The 20,846-nt window shown below is 42.0% G+C and overlaps 1 pseudogene; it reads left to right on the forward strand.

The window, feature by feature from the left end:
* LOC120999104 overlaps positions 1 to 20,846 on the forward strand; it is a 62,982-nt pseudogene that overhangs the window by 10,002 nt on the left and 32,134 nt on the right.

Here is a 20,846-nt window from a genome sequence, read left to right on the forward strand (position 1 = left end):
GTGTGTCTTAGGTTTTTCTGAATGACACTATCAATACCTTCAATGTAAGATTTTCTTTTTGGGATAGATTTCAAGTAGGCCTCAAATACCAGAAACTAGTTATTTTGAGAATGGGTCATTAATGGTGTGGGGTGGCATTTCTTTTGAGGGCCGCACAGCCCTCCATGTGCTCGCCAGAGGTAGCCTGACTGCCATTAGGTACCGAGATGAGATCCTCAGACCCCTTGTGAGACCATATGCTGGTGCGGTTGGCCCTGGGTTCCTCCTAATGCAAGACAATGCTAGACCTTATGCGGCTGGAGTGTGTCAGCAGTTCCTGCAAGACGAAGGCATTGATTCTATGGACTGGCCCGCCCGTTCCCCAGACCTGAATCCAATTGAGCACATCTGGGACATCATGTCTCGCTCTATCCACCAACGTCACGTTGCACCACAGACTGTCCAGGAGTTGGCAGATGCTTTAGTCCAGGCCTGGGAGGAGATCCCTCAGGAGACCGTCCGCCACCTCATCAGGAGCATGCACAGGCGATGTAGGGAGGTCATACAGGCACGTGGAGGCTACACACACTACTGAGCCTGATTTTGACTTGTTTTAAGGACATTACATCAAAGTTGGATCAGCCTGTAGTGTGTTTTTCCACTTTAATTTTGAGGGTGACTCTAAATCCAGACCTCTATGGGTTGAAAAATTTGATTTCCATCTTTTTATTTTTGTGTGATTTTGTTGTCAGCACATTCAACTATGTAAAGAACAAAGTATTTCAGAAGAATATTTAATTAATTCAGATCTAGGATGTGTTATTTTTGTGTTCCCTTTATTTTTTTGAGCAGTGTATATATATATACCGATCCCTTAGCAACAAAGACGAACAAGCGCTTCAAGTAAGGGATCGGTGAACCTGCAGTCTGTTGTAAAAAGCTGGATATTCGCCGATTTATGCTGAGTCCGTTACTTCCTGGTGAAAGGTAATCCTGAATATGTGAACAAACAGCACAGAAATTACTTACCTCCAGGTGAACTCCGAGACGGCACATCCAACTACAACCACCGAGGATCCCGCAAGTTTTTCTTCAAAAAGATTCCACTGCTGTGATTTGAAAACCGCAACTATACCGCAGCCTCCAAAGACTGTCACTGCACGTGGGACGCCACGAGTGATACGGAATACTATCTAAAACAGTGAGTACAATCACTTCAACACTGTTTAATGTGCGCTTTACCTGCGGCAATTACCGCAATCCAGTGGTAACGCATGCTCATATATACAAATAACTATCTTATAAGTGACTTTTTATACTGATACCTGTCTCCTGGATTGGACATTCGTTAGGGACATTACTGGAATTTTTTAACCCTTAAGTGACCTTATATTCGAATCATTGCAAGTTTACCATCCAGTTGATTCTAATACTTTTCAGTCTATACCAGTATTGATGACCATATTTTTAATAATTTTTTACAGCTATTAACTACATGTTTTAGTGTTATTTATTGTATGTGTTAGATATTATATGTTATACAATACCAATTAAAAATATTCTTGTATTAACCATCCATGTGACCTTAATGGTGGTGTGCCCTACTATTTAAGCTTCTTTTTTCCAATATATCAAAAATAATTGGGTGAATCCTTTTTTGTAGGAGCACCCACTCCATTCTTGAACAGTTGGTGAGCCCTCTCTGAACCCCCTTTTATATTTTAAATTTGGCCAAATATTTAATGTCAATTATAGGTAAGGATGTAGGAGCCACAGAAGCAACTGAACTTTGAGGTTTCTCCCTTACCAACATTCTAAATTTGCCTAGGGGATCTTGGTCACTTACACATGCTCCTAACACATATATCCCCAAATCCTGTTGGATAGGATTTCTAATGGACAGGAACAGAGGATTACACTCATCATGTTTACAACTGTTTGGTGGGGTTCCCTTCAGGATAGTCATTCTTTGCGACAAACCTTCACCTTTACTGACTCTAGAGGTAGTTTCCACTGGATTATATTCCTAACACTTTAGACAAGTACTCCATTCTGTTAATCTCCAATATCCACAGTTGGTATGGTCATATTTAAATACAATTACCATAGACTGGGTCAGTCCCCGTCACACAGATGTACTTATCAGACCAAAACCAAGTGTCCTATCTGTCATCTGTCTTACAGTCCACTATACTGAAAAAGTCAACTTAGCTGTTCCTGACTCATCTTGAGAATATAACACCGTTGGAATTTGATCTGACTGTGATTTTCCCTTTGTACAATATGGAACAAACAATAAGGCATGAAACAACATTATGGCTCTTAGAATCCTGACACTTGATTGCAATACGATCAGTTTCTCCTTGCAATTCGACAGCAGTGGCGGCGGTCATCAGTACTTGATGTAGATCTTCAAACCGTAGCTCTAGGACTTTCCGCCCGTCTCTCGTTTCACCACTATCCAATCTCCTGATTGTAAAGAATGAATCGCTTCTATACAGTCTGGATTCTAGGAAACAACTAAAACTTGGAAATACACATTAGACAATAACTTGTGTAACAGACAACATAATTTGGAAAACTACTATGCTGCATCTGGAACTATTGGGGAAATAGACACCTAATCCAGGAGCATTCCCAAAGAGTACTTCATGAGGACTTAGGCCTATCTTCCGGTTAGATGTATATCGGAGGAAGAAAAACCCCAGGGATAGGTACTCTCACCTCAGTCAGTATCTTTTAGCTGTAGCCTTTGCTACAGGCCAAATCTCCGAATATCCTGGAAAGAGATCAATACAGACACAGACATATTCACACTGTTCCACCTTTGTTCCGAATGTAGTCAATCCGCAGTCTCTGAAATGGGTAAGATGACCTTGGCATATGCCTTCCTGGAACTCCCATAGTTCTCTCATCATTATTACAGCAACTAACCTAGTGGCAGCATTGTTGAACCCAGGAGTCATCCACCGCAGAACCCAATCACACCTTCTCTCTCTCGATTTGCCCATGTTCTAAATCCATCCTCTTTAGGTGGGGTGCCCTCTGAAGGAAGAGTTTATTACCAACTCTCCAGAGTCCTATTATCACTTCTACCTTTATCCTTTGATGTTTCCTTTCAGCCTCTGTAACCTGTATCTGAAAAAGGCAAACTTTTTGGAAGTCCACTGGCCTTAAGCCATCCTTTATCACACAGATTTCCACTTAGGGTAGACTTCAGGTAATAATGTAACCTCTACCTTCTCAGGCAGTATCAGGGCATCAAACATCCTTCATACACTCAGCATTCATTATTGATGGGCTTAGCCATGGATCCAACAAAATCTCTGCTTCACTAGATTAGACCATAATAATGAGTGATACCGAAGGCATACCTGGATGTTAGCAGTCTTACCCTCAGCCATCTTACCAACCTCAGCGAGTGTCTTCAGCTCTGTCTCCTGCACTACCATTGCTGGACGGAGTGGTTCTTTCTTGACAACATCAGATTAAGTAGGAACAGCATCTCCTGTCTGAAATGATCCATCTTCCAGGAACCTGAAATGATCTACCAGAAACTCAAAAATGTGGTTATTAATTGGATACATTAAATTTGAATTTGAATTTTTATATTTGTATTTACTACTCCCAGACTCCCCCCTTCCAGATGCAGCAGAGTGATCGGATCTAATTTTGCACACCCTTAAGACGGTGATTAATTGGTGAGAGGAGTAGGAATTGCATTACTAGATGCTCCTATACATGTGATACTACCCTCAGTCATGAGAGATCATGGAACATGTTTGCTATGAGGCAATGTAATTAGATCCCAAGGATTATATAAATAATAGGGATCCAGTATTTGATTCTGGGTTGTTAATTTCCTATGGGTGTTTCATTTGAAGGGGCTGAACATTTGTCTTCCTCCCACAGGCGAGGAAGTGGGCAAGTACATACAAAGTCTTCCTCCCCCCCCTTCTTGTGGGGAGGACTGATTGGCAGCCACGCCCACCTTAGGTCTTTGTTTGATTTAACTTTAACAATATGACAAAATAGGGACAAAATTAACTTCTCTCAAGCCTAGCCAACAGTAGACCTTTCTAGATGATTCTCAAGATCATACACAAAGGCAGCATTTAGGATTTTCTCATGCATAGATAAGGTAATCTCAAAAATCCAAATCCACCCAACTTTTCTGGAGTCTAGTGAAAACTTTCTCCACACTCTCTGTCCTGAGGACAATGTGACTGACCGATGATCTAAACACTTCATCACAGACTCACTGATCTTCACTATGCATTAAATCCCCAGCTCTACATTGGACTCAATTTTCCAAATCTCATAAATAATATGAGAAAACTCTCCATATTTTAACTAATTTTCTATAAAGCAGCATAAGTAAGTCCTCTGAATTGGGAATTCTATTCATCATGGCAAAATTGATGTCACCACTGGGTGTAATATATGTCATATATCATATAATGATGCAGATATCCCTACACTTTCACTCATACCTGAATAAAGACTTAGAATGGGTGCAATCTAGATTGAGTAGACTGGACACTTCCAACTAGCATCATGGGAATATTTCTAGTAGGCATCATAGGGGCAATTACTGCAGGTACATTTTTAACTGATGGGACATACAATTGGGAAGGGTTATTTTCAGCCTAAGGAAAGAGTTTTTGGGGGGTGGGGAAAAGCTAGAGGGAGCAGGAAGGCACAGTGGGTGGTGCTGATTAGCACATTCCAGCACCTGGTGTAGAGGAGGAGCTGACAGAAAAAGCAATAGGTAGTCTTTGATGGACCACGAGACCCAGGATTACTTAGTTACAACACATGTGGTGGGGGGGGGAGGGAATGCCGCATGGCCAACTCTCTTTGTTCCCTTACCACACCCAAATCCTCCATTTTACTATAGCCATATTGTCCATTCTTCTCAATTACTTTCAACTTTCCCTATATACTTTTCCACAAACTTTAATTTAATCTATTTCCTACTGCATTTGCAACATCTAGGGGGAACTTTTACACAAAACTGCATATTTACGGATAATACCGGAAATCGCTGCTACTTAGTATGACAGAATGCTTTCAACTTTTATTTCTAACTGAAACTTTTCCTTTCTTTTTCTCTCATCAACTGAGTCGCCGTTAATATCTCTTTACTCTGTCCTGTAACATTAGAATTTCCCATTATTGTAGTTGCACAAAGCTCTAACAATTGCTACTTATCAAACCCACAAACTTAAGCGTAGTTGCACAAAGATCAAACGGAATCCGATTACTTAAAGTAATCGCCACCGAACCCACAAACTTAAGCGCAGTTGCACACAGCTCAAATGATATAATAGTATTGACCCCACAATCTCTCAAAGTGAAGACCCCTCGTCAATTCACCGGGATACAAAATCTTAATAACTTCCAATTGCCTATGGCACTTGGTATTAACCCTTATCTCCAGATATTCTCGTCAGAATATTGGCTGGGAAACAATTCTACGTCACAGGATATCCGGCTCAGCTGTCTAACAATTTCCGTTTAGTTTCAGCATGTTCTACCACACAAAGAAGGAATATTTCAACAGGTTCTTTCTAACAGACAGATCAGCTATAACTTGAACCCTTATATCGCGATAACACCAATTCAACTCTTGAGAACCCACAAAAGCGGAAGTTACAGAGGAGATTTGTAAGAAATAAAGCTTTCTTACCTTGCCGGCATGTGATCTCGTCTGATGGTTCCGTTTAAGTCGCTCTCGTGGCGTTTGAATCGGAAGTTACGCAAGCTGTCTGCCCCAAGCTCGGCGCCATTTTGTCGTCGCAATTCATGCGACTCTCCTTCTTCTTTGTGTGGTGCCAAATCAATTAGAAGAATAAGTATGTGTACAGCATACTGCTTTATAATGAGACCAGACACTATGTGGTTTCATGAAAGCATCTTCTCATCCTCTTTGACTCATGGTACAAGAAGAGCAGGCGAGAGCCTTTTATTCACAGTACATTCACTTAAATAGCAGACATGACATCACAAAAGGGGTGTTCCTTAAGAAGAGGCTATTGGCTCCTTAACCTGATAGGAGTGGTTTCAGAATCCCCTCTTCCCCCTCCCTCATTGACCTTCTCATACATATGGTTTGCAGCCATCTAGTGGACAGAAATGTGTACTACAGAATATTCTCATTATATATTCATAAAATCATAAATCCTTCTCTCACAGGCTCCCCCTAGGTCAATTCTGGTGAGATTGGTCTGTTCAAAGGATCGGGACTGGGTACTTAGGTGTAAAAGAGAAGTACCAGATATATATTTTGACGGTAATCTGATATCGATATATCCAGATTTTTAACGAGAGACCCAAATTAAAAGGAGATCTTTCCTGGACGTTAAAAAGAGATTAACTGCCGCCAATATCAAATATTCGATGCTTTTTCCAGCCAAATTGAGGGTGTTATATAATGATTCTGTCAGGTTTTTTTCTTCTCAGGTGGATGTTGTCCAATGGCTGGACTCGACGGGGCTATAATGCAGGGTGTAAAAGTGGGGAGGAGGGAGGTTTTTAGGGGGAAATGGGCGGGGGGGGGGTCTGGAGGTTGGAAAGAGGTTGATGGGTAATGTGGTATACCTTATTAACCATGTTGTAGGGTTTAGTGGGGGTGGGTATAAGGGAGGGATTGGCTGTCGTCATTGGTTCTTTGTATACACGTGTCTCTCTCCTAGAGGGGAGAGCGGGACCTGACTCTATACATAATTTATGGTACGTAACATTTTATTCTGGAACGTGAGAGGATTGGGAGACAGAGTTAAGAGGACGGTGGTGTTTGATCTTGTGGCCCGTCATCTGCCGGCTATTGTTGTACTATTAGAAACTCATGCATCAGTAGATAGGCTGTATACATTGAAAAGAAAATGGGCTACTTTAGAATACCACGCTTACTTCTCCTCATATGCAAGAGGAGTCAGTGTATATATACACCGTGGGATGGAGTTTCAACCGGTGGATAACATGATTGACAAAGAAGGGAGATTTGTTTTTCTGCATGGGTTTTGGAATGGGCAGGAGATTATACTTGCGTTTATTTATATCCCTCCACCGTACAAATCTACATTTTTTTCTATACTATCCAAATATATAGCTACAAAAAATCAATGCTTATTATTAGTTGCCGGCGACTTTAACTCTGTCCCTGACCCTGAGTTAGACTGCTTCTCTACCTCTTCTGAGCGAAGTCGGACCTGTGCGCCTTTGGGTTCTATTTGCCAGGAGCTGGGACTGGTTGATATTTGGCGCCACCTCTATGGTAATAAGAACATCTTTTTGTGCTTTAGTCAGTCCTATGGGTCAATGTCTCATATTGATCTGGCTTTCGCAAGTCGAGATTTGAGTCACAAATTTATGAAAATGAAGTATGAACCCCATGGAATTTCAGATCACTCCCCTGTTTTGCTTTCTTTCAGGGAGGTGGATACCCCAGGCCCAGGTAGAATTTTTAAATTGAATTCGCACTGGTTTTATGTGATAGCGGAGCAACATTTGATTGACCTTGATATACAGGAATTTTGGGACTTCAATGTAGGTTCTACGCATATACATTATGTGTGGGATGCATTGAAGGCCCATATAAGGGGCTTATATTTTGCTAAAATTAACAGGTACAGAGCTAAATTGCGCCGAAAAGAGCAACAATTAATAGAGACAATTAGGAATTTACAGGGTGTATTGGCCGATAACTATAATGAACAATATATGAACCAGTTAAGGGAGGCCAACTCTCAGTTCAAGATACTTGTGTATAGTAAAGCACAACACAAACTTATTTTCCAAGGCAAAAATTGCTTCTGTGAATCGGGTAAAACAGGTAAATTCTTAGCTCGGTTAGTTGCCAACCAGAGAGATGCTACTAGTATAAGGGAGATTAGGAACCCAAAGGGTAATAAGGTGAGGTCCCCAGAGATGATTAGGGAGGAGTTTGTGAAATACTATTCCTCTCTCTATTTGTCCGACCCTACTCCTAGCTGTGATGATATGGGTCAATACCTACAACAACTGGGGCTACCCCAGTTAGATCCCCAGGACAGGGAAATGTTGGATCGCCCCATTCTTTTGGAGTAGCTACGATCGATACTCCCATCGCTGAAATATAATTCATCTCCAGGACCGGACGGCTTACTGTTTGAACTGTACAGGTACCACGCTAATTCACTTCTTCCTATCCTTTTGCGGGTGCTGAATGAGTCCTGTCTACTTGGGTCTTTACCTCCATCATTTAGAGAGGCGATGATCACTTTGGTCTTGAAAAAGGATACAGATATATGTGATATGGGGTCATATAGACCCATATCGCTTTTAAACACAGATTACAAAATCTTTGCAAAAATCCTGGCTAATCGTCTGAAGAAGGTCATTGCCTCTCTGGTTCATCCCGACCAGACAGGATTCATTCCGGGTCGGCAAATACAGATGAGTCTTTATAGGGTGTACCTGAATCTCTCTGTTGGGGGTGGTATGGACCACTCCATCCTGCCTTTAGATGCTGCAAAAGCATTTGACAGGATGGAGTGGTCTTTTTTCTGGTCCACTCTGTCTTCCTTTGGCTTGGGGAAGGTATTTATAGAAATGACTCAAATGTTATATGAACAGCCGTCAGCTCGCATTAACATTAACGGTATCAGATCCTCCCCTGTTACGATGTGGCGAGGGATGAGACAGGGGTGTCCCCTCTCTCCCCTCCCTTTTGCCCTATTTATTGAACCACTAGCCTGTAAGATTTGATCAGATAACCATATAGATGGCTTTGGGGTGGCAGGAGTGAGCGATAAAAAAAGTCTCTATGCCGATGACGTTATTTTTTTCTTGGATCAGGGATAGAAAATCCTTCCCTATGTGATGAAAGCAATAGAGGAATTCGCCAAATTGTCGGGTTATTTGATTAACTGGACTAAGTCATTGCTCCTCCCGCTGAACCGCAAGGCCGTAGATGAGGGCAGTGGAGTTCGGGTCCTCTCTCCCAATGGAACTTTGGACTATTTGGGGGTGAAGATTGGGGTTCCCATTAACAGATTTTATGAGCTTAATTTGGCCCCGGTTTTGAATAGAGTTAAGTCTAAAATATGTGCATGGCAGAAATTGATATTGGCTCAGACTGATCGAATAGCACTGGTCAAAATGATCATTCTGCCTATTGTGATGTACCCGATGTGTGCTTCCCTGGTTTGGATCGATGATATTTTTTTCCATAGACTGGAGACTCTTATTAACGATCTAATATGGGGAAGGAAGAGGGTCCGTATAAAACAACGATATCTATGGTTGTTGGAATCAGATGGTGGGCTATCATTCCCTTTCTTTCAAGGATATTATTTATGTGCAGAGATTCAGCGATGTTGTAATTTTAAAGAGAGTTTACTTTCACAGTATATAATCCAGGTTATGGATAAACAAATAGATAATATTTTCACTTGTTTGGAATCTGGCTATTTGGGTTTGAGGAAGTCCCTATTGATACCCTGGACCCCACAGAGAGTTTGGAATAAGCTTAAGATGATACTTAAAGTTTTGCACTCTTTTGCTTTCACCCCTCTGTGGGAGAACAGGAACCTGGAGGAATTCCTCAAAATCACAGATTTTACTTATTGGCTCCGTAAGGGGGTTGTTAATGTAGGTCAACTTTTTTCTTTGAGACACTTTAAATCCTATCAAGAATTTAATCTTACTGACAGCACACCACTAGTTCTGTTTATGTATTTATGTTTAAAACACGCATATGAAGCCTCTAGCAATAAAGGCTATATTTTTCCACGGGAGAATTTATTCTTTGATTACTGTTTTGCTCAGACAGATGAGAGGGTCAAGATAGCCAGTTTAAACTGCAAACTTCGAAGGGCATTAGCAACCATAATTGTTTTTAAAAGCCCAGATAGGTGGGAGCAAGAGTTGCGTTGTCTTCCGCTGCACTGGACTAGTATTTACAGAAATGTAAGAAAGGCCATAATCTCTAACGCGCATAGATTAATTCAATTTAAGATCTTGCACGGATTGTACTATACGCCAAAAGTCCAATCGAAATTTCCGCAAAATGTAGGACGAGAATGCTGCTGTCCGAAATGTGGATATGTGAACGCGGATTTCGCCCATTTACTTTGGGACTGTAGCAAATTAAAATGGTTTTGGGAACTGGTCATTCTATTCCTTCAAAGGGAGACTTCTTCTTCTTATAACCCTGGGGGGGCTAACGGTGATGCTGGGATATTATGCCCCAGACACGGTTAGTCCGGTTCAGGTCAGACAGATTTGGATGAGGGGTCTGATGGTGGAAAAAGTTATCTTAATTAAATATTGGGAATCTGTCTCCCTACCCACAATAAATGAATGGATACAGTATTTTCGAAAAACTCTAATTTATGAGGATATGGAAAGAAAACGGAGAGCAGCACGTGTGACTCTTTAGATATAATTTATAGTGTACTTATAATTGTGTTTGATAGAGCTGTAGTGACGACAGCCAATTGGGGAGGAGGGGGGTATAGTCTTATTTTGTGGATATTAACCTGGAATCTAATGTGACATGCATAAAATATATAGGATATTGTTCCTTCTTATAGAGTAGCTGATTGTTGTCTACAATGGCTGTCCTGTATGTAGCTGTTCTTTTTGTTTTGAAAAAAAAAATAAAAAAATAAAAAATAAATCGGTATACATGGTGAAGTTTTTTGAGGAAAAAGTCTAAATTATTTCCTATTTGTTTCAGGATTCCCCTCAAGAAGTTCCAATCCATCAGACGTACACTGAGTGACCAAATGATGACCGAGGAGTCAGAGAGCCGACTTGTTGGAAATAAAGTGGTGAACTGAAGGCCAAATTATGATTTGACACAAATTCATGAAAAACTCACCAACTGCTTGGATGTGAGTATGAAGGACTGAAAAGACTGATGAACATACATTAGTTTTCGGTATCCAGGGCTGATTACTCTACTGAAGCCTTCAGGCATACTGTACTAGGGTTGTCTCGGGTATTGAACTTTCGATACCCAATCGATACTTTTGTCCCGGTATCGATACGATACCGCGATTTGCCTTTTATCGATACTGGGCTGAGCTACTGCACAGGCCCAATATCAGAGAACATGGATCGCGCTGCTCTTAGCGCGGCCATGTTTCCTCAGCAGCACGGGGAGAAGGAAGCAGTTTCTCCCTCCCCCTGTGCTGCTGCCACAAATGGGAATGAAGAGGAGGGGAGGGGGCACACTGCGCCACCAATGATTTTAATACTGGGACACCTGCCGCACCTAAGGGGTTAACTGCCGCTGATCGCAGCTTCCTGTCAGAGGTCGGGTGCCGGCAATATGTTTCTGCCGCCGGCTGTATTTGCATTAAACTTTAACTATTATTGGTGGCGCAGTGTGCCCTCCCCCTTCCCCAGTATTAAAATCATTTGTGGCAGTGGCCACAGAGTCCTCTCACCTCCTCTCATTGGCGGCAGTGGCAGCTTCTGATCGGAGCCCCAGCAGTGTAATCCTGGGGCTCCGATCGGTTACCATAGCATCCAGGACGCTACTGAAGCCCTGGCTGCCATAGTCAGTTCCCTGCTGCTGTGTGTACTATGCACAGGGCAGCAGGGAGAGTGTGAGATCCTATTCACCCTAATAGAGATCTATTAGTGTTAATAGGATAATAGTTATTAAATAAAAAGTTTTAAAAAAGTTTTAAAAAAAACACACCAAAATAATAACTATAAATCACCCCCTTTCCCAATTTTACATATAAAATATATAAACAATAAATAAACATATTACATATCGCCACATCCAAAAAGTCCAAACTATTAAAATATTTTAAAAATCTCCTATGCGGTGAACGCCAAAAAAGGGAAAAAACGCGCGATTCGCCATTTTTTTTGTCACCTTGTCCCCCAAAAAATAGGAGAGGACTGTTTAATTATGGGACGGACGTTCCATAAAATGCGGAATGCACACAGCTTTTTTTGCCATTTTTTTTTTTTTGCGTGGTATCGAATGGTATCGAGTATCGCAATACTTTTTTATGGTATCGAAACCAAATCAAAATTTTGGTATCGAAACAACCCTATACTGTACACACCATAAGCTCATCTTGTCTATTGGCTTCATGGTTTTGTTTATTTTCTAATTGCATTGTTCACATCCAAAACTGTTATTGGTACAGCTTAAAAATAAAATATCTACTGTGTAAACTAAGACTCTGGATACTAATGATGAATGTCAACTTGTGCACCATAAAATAAATAGGTGAACCAATTTTTTTATTGCATTACATGTACTTTTACAAATAAAAGAAATTTGCAATTGGTTTTTCTTAAAAATGTTCTGTTGTTTGACTTCTGCAGCTTGCATGTATAGACACTGCAATACAAACTGCTTGATGTCATTCTGTGCGGAATCCTTCAGATGAGCTCTCTAAATTAGATTAAATTCATGTATAAATTATGAAAGTATACAAGAGTGTAATACAGGATTATACAGAATCAGAACAAATTCAGTAACCCAGCATACTTACTGTACAAATCAGGAAGTATTGTGCAACTGATGTCCATCAGAAAAAATAATAATCAGCAGATACATAATATGTATGATGTTTGCCATGGGCAACCTCACTGTTCTGATAAATGTCTTTTCTCACTGTCCTGACCACTTGACTTGTATCTCACAGGCCCAGTACTACGCGAGATCTACATTTGAACGCCTCCTCAGAAATTTACTGTCATCTTTGACACTGGTTCCTCCAACCTCTGGGTCCCCTCTGTCCATTGCTCCTTCTTTGACATAGCTTGCTGTGAGTAATAAAGAAAATATGATTGCCACCCGCAGCACCTTCATGTCACATTAAACATCTTAACTCTCTAAAGGAAAGCACTCCGAGGGCTTTATTTATTAATGAATTATCTATTTACAGAGCTTCATCAGTGCCATCAATCCTGTTTAGAAGTAAATATGGCCTCCTGGGGCCAATTATGCCCAATCTTGGCCCAGAAATACTTTGGAGGTTTTCACCTTCATATTAGTTATTGTTCTGAGAATATGGTAGATTATTATTTACTTTCAGGCCTGCATGGGGAATAGATCATCAGTCAGAGCAACAGGGAACACTTCACAGAGCGAGCACAGGCTTCAAGCAGGGATGCGGCCTTTGCATCTCTGCTCTTCTGATCTATGGTTGTTTAGATATATGGCTTCAGATGCTATCCGGAGGTTCATTTAAATTCTATTTCAATGGTGCAGTCGCTGCAAAAAGAAAAAATGTATTGAAGGAAACACAGGATATCAAAGCACTTAAATGGTTTAGCACTCTGTTTTAAATCCTCCTTAGCAAGCTGTACAATAAAAATTCAGTCAAGAGGCAGAAAAGAGATTGCTTTCTTTAGGAGAAAATGACAGGCATTACTAACCTTCCCATTCTCTCCTCTGCTGGAAAAAAAAAACTAATGTCCTCAAATATTCATGTCAGCTTAATGGCTAAAGTGTAGGTTTCGACTTCCATTCATTTTTAGAGAGTCAGGTCATAGCAAGCGTGCATTTAATATATAGAGGCAGACCATGCAGCTATTATGGGGCCCCTGGAAAGTGAAGGGGTCTTCAGTCCATGTACTGTATTGGGATAAATATGGCCTCTTAGGAGTGGAAAATATATTTAGTTTTTTTACCCAAATTCTTGTTAAGGTTCTAACAGGAGGACTCGCAATGATTTCTTGTAAAAATGAAAATATATTTGAGTCTTCACGAAGGTTGTATTGGTTACTGGAAAAATACTAAATAGATGGATTAGTTAGTGTCAATATCTGTCTGTTCTAAAGGTGTCATGCTGGAGTTTAATAACTCCTTATGGGTGTTATGGAAGCAGATGTTCATCCTCTGTGCTACTGAGCTGGTTTGGCTTGGGGCTACTTTTAAGAGTATTATCCAGGCAGCTCTCTGGTCTTCAACCTTTAACCCCTATACAGGGATCTGGACTTTCCTGCAGGGAAACCGCTACCTACTGCAGTAGTTCAGAGGCTGCTGACCCATGGGGGTCAAAAGACTCCAGTGCGGAGCACCAAGGATCAGACAAAACTGGAGTCAGGGAAAAAAGCTAAGGTCAGGGCAGGCAGGATAAAAGCAATCCATTAAACAGTTCAAAGGTCAGGATGGGCAGCAGAGGGTCAGAACAGGGGACAGGCAGTGGTCAGGTCAGGCAGCGAAGGTATCCAGAAATAGGCAAAGTACAGTAAATGAGCAGACAAACATGGAGCTTCTGTTTCTTTGGATATGAAGTAACTGATTGCAGGTAGTTTAACAGTAAATTTCCTAGCAACAAATTACCTTCAAGTCATAAAAGTAGAACTCAGGGCTATGTTTAATAGTGAAAGTAAGAGCATTTCCACATGCGCAATGCAAAGGGAACTCAAAGGATTGGGACTGAACAGCTGTGTAGCCGTAAGAAAACGGGACACCAGGACCTCTTGTTGTAGGCAGTGTGGTCAGGATTTCAACACAGGTATTTTTATAATGTAAACAGAAACGCACATGGGAAACGGAAACGCACATATATTTCAGGTTTATCTGGTGTTGAGCTGTACTATGGCCCTAATCACCCTCTAAGGACGTATACGCAGGGCCGTCTTTACCAAGGGGCAAAAGGGGCAGCTGCCCCGGGCCCAGTTGCTCCTGGGAGCCCAAGACAGCTGCCTCTTGAGCCCTGCTAGCCACTGCCCCGGGTGTCAAGCTGTCAGCTATACAGGGGGTGCTGCCATACCTGCCTGCCTGCCGGTGTTCTGAGATATGTGAGAGCTGTGATTCTCTAGGACCTTAGATGACATCATCACCATGTGACCAGTAATCTAGCAATATTACTGGTCACATGGCTATGAGGTCATCAAGGTCCTACCAGGAGTGTTGTGACAGAAGTTTGCCTTAACTGTGGAGCTTTTTTTGTGAAGATTACATCAGAAAAAGGTGACAGGGGCCGTTATGCTAATATACTGTAAACTACTGTATAGTGGGGTGCTGTATAGTGTGGGGGGCTGTATAGTGTGGGGGCCTGTATACTGTGGGGGGCTGTATACTGTGGGGGACTGTATACTGTTGGGGGCCTGTATAGTGTGGGGGCCTGTATAGTGTGGGGGCCTGTATAGTGTGGGGGCCTGTATACTGTGGGGGGCTGTATACTGTGGGGGCTGTATACTGTGGGGGGCTGTATAGTGTGGGGGCCTGTATACTGTGGGGGGCTGTATACTGTGGGGGCCTGTATACTGTGGGGGGCTGTATACTGTGGGGGGCTGTATAGTGTGGGGGCCTGTATAGTGTGGGGGGCTGTATACTGTGGGGGCCTGTATAGTGTGGGGGCCTGTATAGTGTGGGGGGCTGTATAGTGTGGGGGCCTGTATAGTGTGGGGGCCTATATAGTGTGGGGGGGCTGTATACTGTGGGGGGCTGTATACTGTGGGGGCCTGTATAGTGTGGGGGCCTGTATAGTGTGGGAGCAGTATACTGTGGGGGCCTGTATACTGTGGGGGGCTGTATAGTGTGGGGGCCTATATACTGTGGGGGCCTGTATAGTGTGGGGGCCTGTATAGTGTGGGAGCCTGTATACTGTGGGGGCCTGTATAGTGTGGGGGCCTGTATAGTGTGGGGGCCTGTATAGTGTGGGGGCCTGTATAGTGTGGGGGGCTGTATAGTGTGGGGGGCTGTATAGTGTGGGGGGCTGTATAGTGTGGGGGCCTGTATAGTGTGGGGGCTGTATACTGTATATTGTGGAATGCTATACTGCTGTACTGTATACTGTGGGGGCTGTATACTGTATATTGTGGAGTACTATACTGCTGTACTGTATACTGTGGGGGGGCTGTATATTGTGGAGTTCTATACTGCTGTACTGTATAGTGTGGGGGGCTGTATAGTGTGGGGTGCTGTATCGTGTATAGTTTGGGGTGCTGTATACGGTGAGGTGCTATACTGCTGTACTGTATACTGTGAGGTGTTGTATACTGTGGGGTGATGTATGCTGTGGGCTGCTATACTGCTCTACTATATACTGTGGGGTACTGTATAGTGTGGGGTGCTATACTGCATACTGTGTGGTGCTGTATACTATAGGGTGCTATACTGTGGGTTGCTGTATACTATAGGGTGCTATACTGCATACTGTGGGGTGCTGGGGTGCACTGTAACACTAGGGTGAGCCGAGCCACGGTCTCCTTCATGCAGAGCGGTGCCCACTTCCAGCCTGAGCCCAGCTGCCCAGAGCACTGATCCTGAGCCGCTGGAGTCTTCAGAACTGGAAGTATTTACAGTCATTCACTGTACTCTACCAGATGTGTGGATTTTTTGTGTGTTGTGATGGAGGGCGTGATTGCCTGCTAAGGTGTGGGAAGGCGGAATCCAGGGGGCCCAAGTAAGTTTTTGCCCAGGGTCCAATCAATATTAAAGACGGCCCTGCGTATACGTATATATTTTTGTATCTCCAAGCCCAATACATGGAGACACAATATTCCTTCACATTCATAATATGGATCCACAGGACTTTGTGTGCTGCTGTGCAAGGTCCATTCCAATACCCACATGTGGCACAATGAATCCAATGTGTTTCTACTATGATGTCAGGTTGAGTATTGGTGTCATAAAGCTACTGCAGTTTGGGATAATACAACGTCGATGTAACACCATTTTCTTTTCTGCTACATTGCAGGGTTTCACAATAAATATAATTCTGGAGCCTCCAGCACTTACAAAAGGAATGATACAATGTTTTCAATACAGTATAGAACAGGAAGTCTCACTGGATTCTTGAGCCAAGACATAGTCATGGTAAGTCCACTTATTTCAAATGTCATAAAAGTTGGTGAAGACTCCTGGGCAAAAAAAATATAGTGGAGACCCTTTCCCCGTTAATGTGCTATATAATGTGTGGCTAGCTTAAGCTTGGCAGCAGATAAACATTGTTGGCAGGCCTCCATGATGACCATTTTAATGTGTATGGGAGCAAACTAACTCTACACCAGTGTCTGCGGTTGGGGCAAACATAGTATGGCATGTTAGATTTTAAGTTAATCTATCATTTACTCAGTCTGGAGATAAGCTTAGAGGTATCTGGAAGCTACATATCCCTCACTCCCTTTGGCAATAATTATGCATGCTTGACCATTGGAATTCATCCACTTAGCAGTGAAGGTAGGAGAACATAGCCCCAGCCTAGAGTAAAAGCTGCATAATAAACTCTTTTGAAGAGGGCTAGAAGGAGCTTGATTGGTGAAGGCCTCTGGGTAATTGCCCCTTTTTTGTCCCTATAATCTAGGTCTGGGCATTGAAGCCACATACTGGAGTTTATTTGCACATAGTGTGGCATGGCAATAATTGGCTTCCTATACACAGTGGATATGAAAAGTCTACACACCTGTTAAGATGTCAGGTTTCTGTGATGTAAAAAAATTTGACAAAGATAAATGATTTCTGAACTTTTTCCACCTTTAATGTAACCTATAAACTGTACAACTCAATTGAAAAACAAACTGAAATCTTTTAGATAGAGGGAAGAAAAATACAAAAATAAAATAATATGGTTGCATAAGTGTGCACACCCTTAAACTAATACTTTTTTGAAGCACCTTTTGATTTTATTACAGCACTCTTTTTGGGTATGAGTCTATCAGAATGGCACATTTTGACTTGGCAAGATTTGCCCACTCCTCTTTGCAAAAACACTCCAAATCTGTCAGGTTGCGAGGGCATCCCCTGTGCACAGCCTTCTTCAGATCACCCCACAGATTTTCTATCAGATTCAGGTCTGGGCTCTGACTGGGCTATTCCAAAACTTTAATCTTCTTCTGGTAAAGCCATTCCTTTGTTGATTTGGATGTATGCTTTGGGTCATTGTCAAGCTGAAAGATGAAATTCCTCTTCATGTTCAGCTTTCTAGAAGAAGCCTGAAGGTTTTGTGCCAATATTGACTGGTATTTGGAACTGTTCATAATTCCCTCTAGCTTAACCCCTTAAGGACTCAGCCCTATTTCACCTTAAAGACCAGGCCATTTTTTGCAAATCTGACCAGTGTCACTTTAAGTGGTGATAACTTTAAAACGCTTTGACTTATCCAGGCCAAAATAGTCCAAAAATAGTTATTACTTTACATTCCCCATATGTCTACTTCATGTTTGGATCATTTTGGGAATGATATTTTATTTTTTGGGGATGTTACAAGGCTTAGAAGTTTAGAAGCAAATCTTGAAATTTTTCAGAAATTTTCAAAAACCCAATTTTTAGGTACCAGTTCAGGTCTGAAGTCACTTTGCGAGGCTTACATAATAGAAACCACCCAAAAATGATCCCATTCTATAAACTACTCCCCTCAAGGTATTCAAAGCTGATTTTGTAATTAGGTGTTCCACAAGAATTAATCGAAAATAGAGATACAATTTCAAAATTTAACTTTTTTGACACCATGTCCCATTTGAAGCCCCGCTGATGCACCCCAAGAGTAGAAACTCCATAAAAGTTACCATCTAAGAAACTACACCCCTCAAGGTATTCAAAACTGATTTTACAAATGCTGTTAACCCTTTAGGTGTTCCACAAGAATTAATGGAAAATAGAGATACAATTTCAAAATTTCACTTTTTTTGGCAGATTTTCCATTTTAATAATTTTTTTCCAGTTACAAAGCAAGGGTTAACAGCCAAACCAAACTCAATATTTATGGCCCAGATTCTGTAGTTTACAGAAACACCCCATATGTGGTCATAAACCGCTGTACGGGCACACGGCAGGGCACAGAAGGAAAGGAATGCCATACAGTTTTTGGAAGGCAGATTTTGCTGGACTGGTTTTTCATTTGAAGCCCCCCTGATGCACTTCTAGAGTAGAAACTCCAAAAAAGTGGCCCCATTTTAGAAACTACGGGATAAGGAGGCAGTATTGTTGGTACTAGTTTAGGGTACATATGATTTTTGGTTGCTCTATATTACACTTTTTGTGAGGCAAGATAACAATTTATTTTTTGTTTTTTACAACATTCATCTGACAGGTTATATCATGTGATATTTTTATAGACCAGGTTGTCACGGATGCGGCGATACCTAATATGTATACTTTTTTTATTATTTATGTAAGTTTTACACAATGATTTCTTTTTTGAAGCAAAAAAAAATAATGTTTTAGTGTTTCCATAATCTGAAAGCCATAATTTTTTCAGTTTTTGGGCGATTACCTTGGGTAGGGTAGGATTTTTGCGGGATGAGATGACGGTTTTATTGGCACGATTTTGGGGTGCGTGTGACTTTCTTATTGCTTGCTATTACACTTTTTGTGATGTAAGGTGACAAAAAATGGTTTATTTAGCACAGTTTTTTTTTTTTTTTACGGTGTTCATCTGAGGGGTTAGGTCATGTGATTTTTTATAGAGTCGGTCGATACGGACGTGGCGATACCTAATATGTATACTTTTTTTCCCCTCTATTTTTTACCAATTTTTTTTTACTTTATTTGGGGAAAATGACGGGTGGGGAAACTTTATTTTTTAAACTTTTTTTTTCACTTTACTTTTTGTCATACTTTGGGACTTGAACTTTTGGGGGTCTAATCCTTTACAATGCATTCCAATACTTCTGTATTAGAATTCATTGGCTGTATGAGTAATACTGTGTGTATTACTCATACAGCTTCCGGCCTGTGAGATCCAGGGGGCTGGATCTCACAGGCTCGTCACCGGAAGGCAGCGCGATGCCTTCCTTAGGCATCGCGCTGCCTTCCATGCCATCGGGTCCCCCCTACAGCCGCATGGGGACCCGATGGCACGCGCCGATCACCGCCGCAACCACAGGTAAAAGCCGCAAACCACAGGTCTGAATTGACCTGCGGTTTGCGGCGATCGCCGACACGGTGGGGTCACAGGACCCCCCCCGCGCATTTAGCCAAGGTGCCTGCTCAATGATTTGAGCAGGCACCGGGTTCCGATCACTGCCCGCCGGGCGGCGGTGATCGGAACAACACATGACGTACCGATACGTCATGGGTCCTTAAGGACTCGGGAACCATGCCGTACCGGTACGTCTCAAGTCCTTAAGGGGTTAACTAAGGCCCCAGTTCCAGCTGAAGAAAAACAGCACCAAAGCATGATGCTGCCACCACCATGCTTCACCATAGGTATGGTGTTCTTTAGGTGATTTGCAGTGTTGTTTTTGCGCCAAACATATCTTTTGGAATTATGGCCAAAAAGTTCAACCTTGGTTTCATCAGACCATACCACCTTTTCCCACATGCTTTTGGGAGACTACAGATGTGTTTTTGAAAAATGTAGTCTGGCTTGGATGTTTTTCTTCGTGAGAAAAGGCTTTCGTCTTGCCACTCTACCCCATAGCCCAGACATATGAAGAATACGGGAGATTGTTGTCACATGTACCACACAGCCAGTACTTGCCAGATATTCCTGCAGCTCCTTTAATGTTGCTGTAGGCCTCTTGGTAGCCTCCCAGACCAGTTTTCTTCTCGTCTTTTCATCAATTTTGGAGCGACGGCCAGTTCTTGGTAATGTCACTGTTGTGCCATATTTTCTATACTTGATGATGACTGTCTTCACTGTGTTCCATGGTATATCTAATGCCTTGGAAATTCTTTTGTACCCTTCTCCTGACTGATACCTTTTAACAATGAGATCCCTCTGATGCTTTGGAAGCTCTTTGTGGACCATGGCTCTTGCTGTGGGATGCGACTAAGAAAATTTCAGGAAAGACCAACTAGAGCAGCTGAACTTTATTTGGGGTTAATCAGAGGCACTTTAAATGATGGCAGGTGTATGCTAACTCCTATTTAACATGATTTTGAATGTGATTGCTTAATTCTGAACACAGCTACATCCCCAGTTATAAGAGGGTGTGCACACTTATGT

The sequence above is a fragment of the Bufo bufo genome, chromosome 1 (genome assembly GCF_905171765.1).
Source record: "Bufo bufo chromosome 1, aBufBuf1.1, whole genome shotgun sequence".
In the NCBI taxonomy this organism is placed as follows: domain Eukaryota; kingdom Metazoa; phylum Chordata; class Amphibia; order Anura; family Bufonidae; genus Bufo; species Bufo bufo.